Source organism: Lagopus leucura, unplaced genomic scaffold (assembly GCF_019238085.1).
Source record: "Lagopus leucura isolate 7727_CA_CO unplaced genomic scaffold, USGS_WTPT01 Super-Scaffold_100001, whole genome shotgun sequence".
Taxonomy (NCBI): domain Eukaryota; kingdom Metazoa; phylum Chordata; class Aves; order Galliformes; family Phasianidae; genus Lagopus; species Lagopus leucura.
Window position 1 is genome coordinate 85186329 of NW_024962262.1, and position 13028 is coordinate 85199356.

Consider the following 13028-nt stretch of genomic DNA (forward strand, 5'->3'; position numbering starts at 1 on the left):
ATTTTTTGTGACTTGATTTTGCCAGGCTGGTTATTTTTCTGCAATTTAAAGCTGTTAGATATGCTCTAAATGGTTTGAAAACAGTAGATCAGTTGGATGGCAGTTTTAGTTGGAATCTTCAAAGGCTTTCTTCCAGTAGGCTTTTCAGGAGCGATAGAGCATGCAGTGTTGCTCAGCTTTTGCATTTGGCCACGTGCCTCAACAGGGGTTTTTGTTGTTGTCTTTTTGTTGTGGCTAGAAGCCCTGAGAAACATGACATGTCTTTGGAGGCATCTGGGTAGCTCAGTCGGGAAGTACCTTTGGTTCTTCCCTTGCCCATACAGATGGAGCTGCAGCAGGATGTAGGAAGGAGGTGGCACAACCGCCTTTAGGAAGAAGTGAGGAGCCACAGGGAAGAATGAGGAACTGCTGTGGTGCTTGCAGGACAGAAAAATAGAAACTAAGAAGCAGAGAATATGGCAGCAAGACTGAACACAAGTAAGCCAGGAAGGAGGCTGCAGCTGTGTGTGATAAGGGTAGAAGAGTCTGTGAAATATGGGCAAGCAGGAGGACAAAGCAGTGGCCATGGGCCTCTTTCAAGAAGGTGGAATGTGCCAATTAAATGGTGTTCTTAGAACTGCTTGTCCTATTTAGGTTAAGTATTTTTATACAATTACAATTGTCACCATGAAAACACTTGAAGCAAGAATTTATGCACAATGATCAAATAAAATAATGTAGAGTTTGTCATCTTTTTTTGGTGTAGTAACATAAGTAGATAACCCCAGCACTGCTGAAAGTTCAGTCCATGAGCATGGATTTCAGGACACAATTGGAATTATATTGACCTGTGTATTGACCTTGGGAGCAAAATAACTTGATGTTTCTGTGAAAAACATCCATGTTAAGCCACCTTGGCTTTTCTTTCACCTAGAACAATTTACAGCACAAACACTTGCAGGCTTGAGGATGTCGTGTAATTTGTTTTGTCTGCAAGCACTTTTAAAAATATACTGTTGCAAAAAAAAAAAAATTCCACAGTAGTTGAATATGCAGGTAGATATGTATGACTGAGTATAATTTAAACAATAATTGCATTAAAGCATGCTGCTCCTCCATTATTTCTACATTTGTTGCTTTGGTGTAACATACTAAAAAAAAAAAAAAGAAAAAAAAAAAAGAAGACAAAAAGAAAACTGGATGTTCTCCTGAATTTAGTTTTTCTGATATGTTAGTACTCTGCTTTGTTAATAAAGAGTTTGGTGACCATTACAAATATTTTAACTAATTAAGGCAACATGCCAAATATATATGAATAAAAAAGAAACCCACTCTTCTTTCAGTTAAAATGTCAAATTACTTTGAAAGACTTATGTTACTGTTTTCTTTCAATTTATTAATATATGTATGAAAAATTTTGAGACCTTTGTTGTTCTGAAGTCATCCATAAACCTTTATTTTGTAAGACATCCAACAGAGATCAAGAATAATTGATTTAATTCATAGCCTTGCTAGCATAAAGTCAGACATACATTTCACCTAACTATTGGTGATTATTGTCCTTCTGTCTTTTGCTAAAAGCACAAAAAGAGAATTCTAACACTCTGTTCTGGGTTTAATTATACCGCTACTTATTAAGTAATTTATTTCTAAAATAAACACGTTTTTCTGGCCTTTTTACCTTAATTTTCTGCCATGGGAAAAGGGGGGGAAACAAGTTAAGATTTTCCCATTCTTGTCTCCATTTAAAAAAAAATTATTTACCTATAAGTATTCAAAAATCTCCTGTCACAGCAATTGTTCGGGTTAATAATCTAAAATATTCCATTAACAATATTAAGAAATCTCAGCTAATTTAAAACTCTGTAATCCAGGATACTTTGTTAAATTTAGTGAGTAAAATGAAAACCATGATCTCTATACTGACTTTTCTATTATTGTACGTGTATTCTGACATGGCTATAAGATGAGCAGGGTTCATGACATTACCTTTTATTTATGTTTACATAGTTAGATTGCTTACAATATTTAATTCTGTTGGTAATATTTGACTACTGACTAATAAGTTGTTTTTTTTTTTTTGTTTTTTTTTTTTTTTCTTGGATAGTGTTTAAAACTTCTCAGGTTAAGTGTATGCAGCCAACTAAATCAGCACTTAACAGAAAACAAATTCAGTATAAATAGCTTATTTATCCACTTAAGCATTTCTAGACTTTCTAGAAATTTTTCAGTTTAATTCTGCTTCATCAACTGTTAACTATTTAAAGTGTTGAGTACTTGGGAAGGAAGGAAGGTTATCTTTTTTTTTTCTAGTTGGTTCTGGTTGGTGCTGGTTATAATATGTAAATATATATAAATCTGTGGGTAGCTAGCAAGATGTTTATTGGGAATAAAATGGATTAGATGGTCCTCTTTTTTTTTTTTTTTTTTTTTTTTTTTTAATTTGGAAAAAGGGGGAAACCAAAATTTTTTTAAAAAAAAAATTAAATGGGCTTTTTTTTTTTTTTTTTTTTTTTTTTAAACTTAGGTAAGCAACCATATATTGATCTTGGTAACAGAATTTCCTGTGCTTCTTCCCCAGAGACTCCTTGCTTTTTCAGTTGTAAAATATTTCTCCTTTAAAATAGACATACTTAATGAAGCAGTAGTTGGCTTTTCCATAATTTACAAGCACTTTGTCATTTATACTTAATGAGTATACATTACAAGAAAATTGGAGAAGTAGTTTACTGGATCCTATTGTGATGCAGCTCACTTCTGGCTTATTCAAAATGTTTTAGCTGTTTTGTGTCTTCTAGCTGCCTCAAACTTTTATGGCTCATCTCTTGGGTATAAACAGGCTATAGCATATTCTATTTAGGTTATAGGAACTGTTATCTGATTTAATGTCAGTTCAAAGCAGAAACCGTGATTAGGTTGGGAGGATGTTGCATGTGAGGAGTGGACTTCTGCCGCATTGTAGGTGCTTTTGTAGTACAGTGGATATTGCGGAATAAGGAAATAATGTGTGAGAGTCAGCCTTGTCCACTCTGCCACAAGGAGCTGAGGTGTCTGCACCATGCTTGCTCTCTGCTGCTCAGGAGCCATTAATTTCATTTAGCTGTCAGGGGGAGGTTCCAATAAAAGGTCAGGGTGAAGCATGCAGGCTCCTGCTGTCACCTGCTTCTATCTATCTCCTGCTCCCACCAAGTTTTAAAAATGAGATTTATTGTTGTTGTTTTGCTTTATTAAAAACAAAACAAAATAATACAAAAAAAAACCCGACACCACTATTCCTTTTTCAGAAAGGATTCAAGTGAGTCTTCTGATTGTGTCTGTTTTATCGAAGTATGATGTATATATATATCATGAAGCATATAAGCAGGAAGTAGGCATGACTGTTTATGATACTGACAGGACAAGGGGGAACGGTTTTAAACTAAGACAGGGGAGGCTTAGGTTAGGAGGTATTTGGAGGAAGTTTTTCACACAGAGGGTGGTGGCACTGGAACAGGTTGCCAAAGGAGGTTGTGGATGGCCCATCCCTGGAGGCATTCAAGGCCAGATTGAATGTGGCTCTGGGCAGCCTGGTCTGGTGGTTGGTCATCCTGCACATAGCAAGGAGGTTGAAACTAGGTGATCATTGTTGTCCTTTTCAACCCAGGCCATTCTTTGATTCTATGAAATGCTTAGCAAGGTAAAAAGACAAACTGTTCATATCTGAAAAAGAATGGAATATGTAAAAATAATAACTTTGACTGAAGTCTCACCGAACTTTGACTTCTTGTATGAATAACTTTATTCAATCTTTGCAGGCTATGACCTCAGTAACGTGGGGAGAAGTTTTAAACTGTAACATTCCATAAGAGAAGGTCATGTTGATGTTATTAGTGAAAATTTAGGCTCTGCTTTGTACTTGCTCCTGCCAAATTAATATCTTTGTAGTGCTGCATTTATCAATTGACCTTTCAAGCTTCTGATACCTAATTGGCTATATAATACTTCAAACTGCTTTATTTTACTTAGTTCGGTTTTCAGTATTCAGTTTAATTACTTAGGGCAGACTAATAAGTGGTTTTGTTCCTACATCCTGAAAGTATACTATAACTGCTTTGTCAGATTTCTCATTAATGGTCAGTAGCCTAGGAACTTAACCCTTCAGTAGTTTTTCTTACTTTGTCATCATTGTTTCTGCAGTTTAAACAGGTTTTTTTTCCCTCTTCCTTGTCTCTTGCAGTGGAAATCTCAATGTGCTTCTATCTAATCTGCCATTTATTTTTTTCAGTAATTTGCAGGCTCTCCAGTTGCAGAAATGGAGTCTAGGTTAGTCAAGTCTACTGAAAACAGATGTGATGTGGATCATCTTGCTGTGTTAATGGATTTATATTCCTTACCGTTTATTTAGATGAAGTAAATGTAGCTTTTGCCTTGAAAACTTTCTTGACCCTGCAAAACTGTTTTATAATCGTTACTGAATGTAGAGTTATGTTATGCAAAATTGACATTCAGACGGGGGAGATGAGCTTGAAAGAGTGTTTTTATCTTAAAAGGCATCTTTGTTCCTTGGGAGGAGAGGCTGTTCAGTTTGGAAATTAAATGGACATTGTGCTGCTACTTCTGTGCATCTGATGGTATAGCAAAGACCTTTTGTTTATTTGATTTTTAAATAAGCCCATTTGACTCTTTGGTTGGCTGGTTTTTGTTTTGTTATTGAATGGTTTTAATCACTGAAAATGCCTACTGTTAAAGTGAGGCAGTAGAAATCGTAATTTTCTTCTGGCCAATTCCTTGGTCAGACTAAATCTGTGAAAGAAATTTGTTTACAGTTTGGGACCCTGAAGCAAGTCTAGGTACAGTGTTAGCTTTTAAGATTAGCATTGAGCTTGGAGAAAATAGAATTGGAGTGCTGTGCAGCTGGAATTAGAAGGTATGCCAGGGTGGGGAATTAAAAGTATTTTTTCCCCAAAAACTAATATAGATATGTTAAATGTGAGATGCTTATAAAAACAAGTATGTGTGTATCAAAATCTCTTGTTACTAAAACCTTAAATGTTGATGTAAATAATATTAGTCAAACTCGTGTATAGTACCTGACTTTTCAGGTACTCACTAGTATGGGGGATCAGCTTCAGGATCATAGCTGTATTTATTTGGCTTTGACCTTCAGCTGTAGGGAACCTTTTTGGTAATGACAAAGTGGGGATAGACAAAATGCCTGTGGTAATTGATAATCTTCAATAGATTAGAACTCTTTGGGGGAAAGTCTTTCTAGAAAGAGAATTCCTTTACATTTTAAATACATATTCTTACTGTGTTTGTCTCTTAGGTGCTAAGAAGTCACAACACTAAAGTAAGCTGGAGTTCAGAATAACTGTAGTCAATGTGAATTGTGCAGAGAATCGCAGCTACACCTTCTGGTACTACTGAGTATTTGGACTCCTTGGTGATAGTAGTAAAGCAGATTTAAGTCTAATCTCATAAATGGGCTGTGAAAAAAATAATCCATCTTTTCAGATTGAATTCTGGAATTCTCTGCTCTGCAAATTTAGGAATACGACTGCATTTTCCCTTCACTCCCTCTTCACCTTGCCAAAATTCTGGATTTCATATTTTTTTTGTGTAGTATTTCCTTTATCTTTTCAGTTGATATGTTGGATGCTTAGGCCACTTAAGAAACAAAGGTAAATTTTTGAGCCTTCGCAGTCGAGGGCTTCTAGCCAATCCCTTATTCCTATAGATTGATGCTCAATGACTTAAGAGTGCTTTTAAAAAAAGAAAGCAAAACAGAAAAACTCCTTTGTGAATGGATACCTTTCCACTGTAGAAGGACTTAAATTTTCTGTTGACTGAGTAGGTGGGGAAATTTTACTTCAAGAGATTGGTCAGGGATGTTATGCTTTGCAAAATGTTCAGATGCCTTGCTATGTTTACTGTTTTCTGAACAGTTCTGTTATTTTTTATTTTAGTTCCTAAAGATTTCTGTTGTGATATACCTTCTTTTGCAGTGGGGATCTCTGGGTCAGTTTGAATGCAGGAGTTGTTGACAGGGAGTTAGAATTGTACTCCAGTACAGAGCTGATGGAGACCACAGTGAAGACAAACACTTCTTTGAAAAGATTCACAGGCGTGGTGTGTGTGTGTGTAGATACAATTTTTTTTGGATGCTAAAAACATTGACTCATGTGTTTTTTTTTTCCCCAAAGATTTGAAGAGATCTGTTGCTTATTATTTTATTAATATAGCTATGTATGTTTTTTTATATGGTATACATGTATATATGCCATCTTCTATGATTTTAAACATAAAACAACTTTATTCCAAAATTATTAATACTATTCAAACTGAAAAAACATTACATTAGGCAGTATATTACATACTCATATAAAGCTTGAAAACAGAAATAATTTAGAGCTTTAACAAAACTTCACAAAACAATTTCTGGATTCTGAGGGAGGGATGGATAATACCAGAGAGCTCAGAGAGCACAGTGCTTATGCAGGTACCTCCTAGCAGCCTTTTCTCTATTTCACCAATAGATTTTTTTTATGAATGGAAAAAAAGAGGCCGCCTAGATCCTCTTTTCAAAATAACTCAGAAAATTTATTAAAATATGTACAAGATTGTCCAAAGAATATTATGAAAGTATGTATTTATGAAATGTTATTATGAGAGTTCCTATAAGAAAAAAGTTGAGTTTCATCTTAGATTAAGAATGTAAGAAATTCAAAGGGAAAAGTGATATTAGTTGGGTTATTTAGATATTTACTATACACTAAATTGTTCCTTTTACAAATGAAATTTAATGTAATGTTTCAACATATTTTCTAGGCACAAATGAAGAAAAATAGAGATTGGTTTATTTTAATCAATTTTTATTAAGTATGCCCTGAAGCTCTTCATAATTTCAACATGGAACGCAAACATGTGGAGCAGCAGACAGAAAGGAAATCTGTCTCTCTGTCTCACTCCTTTTTTTTTTTTTTTTTTTTTTTTCATGGAGGAGAGTCATTTAGGACCTAAACAGCTTTTATGGATACTATGTTGTTCATGTTTCCTTTCCGGCTAGATGGCTTGAGTCCAAGAAGACACCAAGGCTGAACAAAGTTTTCTGTCCTCTGTCTAAGGAATGGGGGAAAAGTCAAGGATTTCAGGCTTTTCCTTCTAAGCAAAACTTATTGCTGTTATAGTACCTAATTGTGTCTCACTAGCTGGGTATTGGTTTCAGATTGATATATTTGGTTCTAATGCTCAAGGAATAGCTGAAATCCGTTATTTAAAATAAATCCAAAACTTCTTGTCATTGATTGTCAAGGTTTCTTAAGGATTTGTATTTTAGAAGCTAAAAGAACTAAGGAGGTTTTTAAGAGAAAAAAGTAAAGGGAAGGAAACCCAACTGAACAGCTCTCTTATAGTTTGGTTTGACAGTTTATGAAATAAAGTGGCTTCTAAGTATGCTTCCAGGATTTCTCTCACATACATGAAAAAGAACCACCAGTTGAATAATTTGGCATCGCTTTCACTCTGTGTCAGAGAACAGACTCACATCTAAGTAGTCAGGTGACTAAGTCATCACCTGTCTCAGATAAGCATTCATACCAGAGGCCTTGGAGAATACAGCTTCATTAATTCTTTCTCTCTCTATCCTATTTGGTTATAAACTGTTTTATATGCAATATTACAGTTCTGATAGGAAGAACATGAAGTATATTTACTTATTAAGCAAGTGAAATATTCTATTTGGTGAGATGGGATGGGGTAAACCTCTTGGAGCTGAATAGCAAGTCTGCTTTTTTTTTTTTTTCCTTTTTGAGTGATTATTCAAACTATTGTGCTTTCAAAATGCTATACATCCTACTCGTATACTACTGTGGATCATCAATACCCTGTTCCCTTTTCTTTCCCTAGTGTTCTTGAGGAAAACAAATGGCCTCATTTTACCGTTCAGTTCTCGGCATACAAGTTTCAGACTTGTTGATCTGATAGTGTTGCCTCGTAAGTTAAATGCTGAATCTTCAGAGATGTGGAATGAAAATGCTTTGAATGAGATGACGTGTTCACTGCGTTGTCCAGCTTGTGAATTTCTCTACTCATTGTGCTTAAATTGCATCCTCTACTTTTAAATTGCTATTTCTGTTAATAGTATGTGCAAACTGGATTCACTGGTGACTTGGATTCCACTCAGCTAAATAATGCAAAAGTAAATGCTGAAATACCATTGTTTATCTTATTCTATTGCTTAAGAATATCTTTTGCATTATTTAACTTTTTCTTAACATTTGAAACAGTTGTTATAATTTCTGATTTTTTTTGTCCTGTCTTCACAGTTTTCTCAAAATTACATAGCTTCCAAATTTGTTTTATTTTCTTTGTTTCTGTGAAAGCTAATACCTGCCAAGTAAAGTGGTATGATTATTTTAACAGAGATGAGTAAAGAATTGTCTCAGTTCAATGCAAGCCTCGTGTAATATTAGTACAATGGAAAAAATGCGAGAAAATGGTAATGTTAATATTTGAATGGCATTTGAAAATTTAGTACACAGTTGGAAAGTGTTCTGAAAAACAAATTAATCCTTATGTAACTTTCCCATTGAGTACAGTATTTCTCTTCTGATCACCAAAATGAATGTTCCAGGTTGATATTGCTGCATAATTAACTCATTTGAATATATTTGTTTTCAACTCATTTGAATATACTAGTTTTAAAAAATTTGCTTGTATGAGTACTTTTCAATAGATACTAGCTGCTTAAAAAATGCAAGCCAGTTTTAAGTGGGATTTCTATCCTATCAAATTTTCACAATTTCATACCTGTATTTTGTACAGGTTAACTGTTATCTACTCTAGTTTGGTCACTCTGGAAAGCTGCTGAGCTGAAATTCCTTAAATGAGGGAGAAAGAAGAGCTCATATTAACTTATCTGATGAAGAAACTCCTGTTTGGGGGATTTTCTGTTCTTCCTATCCCCATATTGAATCTTCTGGAGTGATTACAAAGAAAACCCAACAACCTCTTCTCTAGCCTATTCATTTAGATAAAAGAAACCCAGTTGGCTGATTGAAGGATATTTTTGTGATTGTTCTGTTTTACATGGCTTTCATAGAATCATTTGAGTTGGAAGGAACCTTTAATGGCCATCCAGTTGAAGTTCCCAGTAACGAACAGGGACGCTTAAAACTAGATCAAGTTGCTCAGAGCCCCATTCAGCCTGACATTGGATGTCTCCAGGGGCGGAGCATCCACCACCACCTCTCTGGGCAGTTCTACTGCCTCAACAACCTTAGTTTAATAAACTTCTTCCTTAAGTCCAATCTAAATCTTCCTCTTTTAGTTAGAAACCATTTCCCATTGTTCTATCACCACAGACCCTGCTGAAGAGTCTGTCCCCTTCTTTGCTTAAGCTCCCCTTCAGATACTGTAATGTGCTATTAGGTCACCTTGGAGCCTTCTCCTCCTGACTGAACAGCCCCTGTTCTCTCAGCTTGCCCCTGTACAGGAAGTATTTCATTCCATGCATGGGTCATTTTTGAGGCCCTCCTGTGGACACACCCCAACAGGTCCACGTCTCTCCTATACTGAGGACTCCACATCTGGATGCAGTACTCCAGGTGAGATCTCACCAGCACAGAATTAAGGGTTAGAATCACCTCCCTCAATCTGCAAGCCATGCTTCTTTTGATGCAGCCCAGGATATGGTTGTCTTTCTAGGCCATGTCCAGCTTCCCATCCACCTGTACCCCCAGGTCCTTTTCTGTAGGCTTGTGATCAATCCTGTTATCTCCCAGTCTGTAGTAATAGAAGGAGTTGCCATAATCCAGGTGCTTTGTTTAACGTCATGAGGTTCACCTGGGCCTGCTGTTAGAGAACAGCATTTTAATTGGAAGTGAAAATTTGTTTCAGTGCAGGTAATTTAATTGAATTTGAAGTGTCAGATGTTCATATTGGTAATTTACACACAAGGCAATTTTATTTTGTCATTTATTTTATGTAATTCCATTTGATGCTGATATATCCAAAAAACCTCGTAAACCGTAAATTTGTATCCCAGTTGGTTGATTAAAAATAAGTATAAATGTTTTGTCCTTTTTCTCACTTCCTTAATTCATGTAACATTGTAAAACCATTCACTTTTTAAATATTTTTAATTAGTTTGAACTTTCAGAATGTGTTTTAAGTGTATGCAACTGCATCTTTTATATTAGAAATGCTTTATAATTACATTTTTTCAGTCATGAAAAATGGATTAGTGCTGCATTTTATGTGATGACAAGTTTTTCTGTTTGTTCTAATTTTACTGAATAGCATACTGTGGCTTCTTGGCACAACCTAGAATAACTCTATTTAGCTTTGAAAGTAGGAGCTGTGCTAAATACTAGAAAAGGCCACTATTGTCTAAAAAATAATTAATTTATATGGAAACAAAATAAAACTACTTTGAGAAGAGTGACATGGGAAAACAGACTATCAGACAGCAGTATACTCGTTTGTACATGAATTTGTCTGGATTATTGAGAAAACGACTGTGCTTATGTGGAGCTTCAGAGGTTTGCTGAGAAAGTTGTTTAGATGCTTTCCCTTCTGATTTCTAGATAAACAAGAGACATCAAAAAGGCACGTAGGATCACATGGTGAAAGAGAACAATTTTGTCCAAGACGTTAATGTTTTACTTCTGTTTCCTTTTGATTTGTCTTAACTTCTGTGTGACAACTGAATAGATTTGTAGTTACAGCAGGTATTGTAGGCATCAGAGAAGTGTGCCCACCTGATGTGGAAAACCAGATCTGAGAATGTGTGATTCTTGGAATTGCACTAAGTGAGAATAACAGAATCAGTAGCATCCTTACTGAACAGATGAGCCAAGGCACTGATATGGCCTGTGAAATACTTCTGGCTTTATCTTGACTCTGACAGAGAAGTTTAAAACATTAATGCACCAAAAGATTTATCTCCTTCATAAATAGGAAGTAAGTAGTTCTACTAGGATTGTTTTCTTCTTCATAAAGACATTAACAAAGGTTTCAGTAACTTATGACCAAGCGCTATTTTAATGGATATTATATTTACGTAACAGATGCTATTTTTTTCTTTAAGCAACAGTACATGAATTATTTGGTTTTGTGCATGACACTGCATTATATAATATTGTTACATAACATTTCATGGACAGAGATGAGACATGCTCTCTATTCTTATAGTCAGCTGTAAACAATGCCTGTTAACACATCCAGTCTTTAGCAAGAATTGCAGCCCTGTGTTCAATGTTGTCCATGTGTTCAGTGGGAAGAGCTCATGCTGTCAGAGTAAATTGCTCTTATCTGCCTACTAAAATACAAATTAATTTTAACAGTAGTGATTGTAGAGTTAGCAAGAGAGAATATTTTTCTGCATTTTTGAGTAATTTAAAAAAAGTTTGTGTTTTATATAGTAGTCAGAATATGCTCAGATAAGGCTGGAGAGCAGAGGGATGCAAAGAAAATTTTACTATTTCTAAAAACAAACTCAGAAGACAGAAATACCAACATGTAAGTGTGCTGCTTTGGACAATTTGCACAAGCTTATCACTGAGATAATATTGAATCCAATATACAAAAGCCATTGAAATAGACAATTTGAAAGAAGACATTCCTTTTTTTTTTATATCTCTTCCTCTATTTTTAGTGTTTAGCTTGATGGCTTAGCTAAAGATGCTTCATTTCAGAAGGAATCTTGGTACTGCTTATCAAGAGCTACATCTCTGTGAACAGCTTTCTACATATGTTACCAGCTTAATGAGCATCTCTAGTGTGTCTCCTCAGTTACATTTGGAGAAGCTCACTGTAGAGTGAGCAGTCAGCAGAAGGCTTCCGAAAATCTTTTTCTGCCTTGAATAAGGTAAACTGGATCAATCATAAACTGTTAGTCAGTACAAATTCTCTGAAAAACATTGATTTAAAGAACATATAATATAGCATTACAACTCATATAATTAAGGAGAGCCTGTTTTTACTTGTAAAACTTTTATTTTTGGATGCTACTTTACTTAGTGCAGTTTATATCTCCTTCTCACTAGGCCTTTGTCCAACTTCAATTTATTTGTTCTGTTTTCTCCCTCTGAAAAGAACGTCTAAGTAGTTGAAAGAAAAGACTACTTAGAATAGCAGACATATTTCTCTTCATTTATTTGTCTTCCATGTGCAGTCATCACACCTCTTTGTCTTACTGTCCTTGCTGCTTGAAGTTAATCTGTACCACTTATTTAGTATTCTCTTGCCATCAGGAAGTGAAGTTAAACTAATGTTGCTGTCAGTCAGTCACTAAACTCAATTTTGGCATTTTGAGAAAAGGCCAATGGAAGTTTCAAAAATCTTCAGTAGAAAATGAAAGAGGAATGACTTTTTTTTTGGCATTTTTTTTTCCCTCAGTAATGAAAAAGGGGTTTTAAAAACATTCTGTTATATTACCAAGTGGATCACTCTACAACATCTTTAGATTTAAAACAATGGTAATAAGTATTCCACCTAATGAGTTAAATCTTTATGCAGTCATTGTTCAGTGAAGCTGCATTTTTTAATGATACAACTATGATAAAAATATTATTTCACATTATTTTCTTGTGTTTCTCCAAATTTAATATAATGCCTTCATTAATGGTGGGTATTTCAGTACATGCGTAGAAAAATCTTGTACGATTCAGAATAAAGCTTGCAGGCATGCAGTAAGATTATTTTAACTTCTGTAGAAACAAAGATCATATTTATATCAAACCTTCAAACGTATTACAGCTGTAACTATGTAATTACTACTTGTTGCTCATGATCCTCATTTGAATGTGTTTATCTTTGGTACCGGTCTCAGGGTTATTTTTTGTATTTAAGTTTAGAATCTGACAGCCTTTGCTTTGAAGGAAACATCTTTTATTATGTGAACTTGTTTCATATGTATTAGCCTTTATTTCTTGTTGTCAATCTACTGTTGCAGCATGACTTATTTTTTGAAGATTGTATGTACATCTATACTGAGTTTAACTGCAGGTTACCTGTACTGTTCTTCCCTTTGGCTTGAATATTTCTCCAGATATCTTTAAACCTACAAT

At 34.9% G+C, this 13028-nt stretch overlaps 1 protein-coding gene across 2 annotated transcripts in view; it reads left to right on the forward strand.

Moving 5' to 3' along the window:
- CADM2 (cell adhesion molecule 2) overlaps window positions 1-13028 on the forward strand; it is a 612364-nt gene that overhangs the window by 20523 nt on the left and 578813 nt on the right. The window lies entirely within an intron of this gene.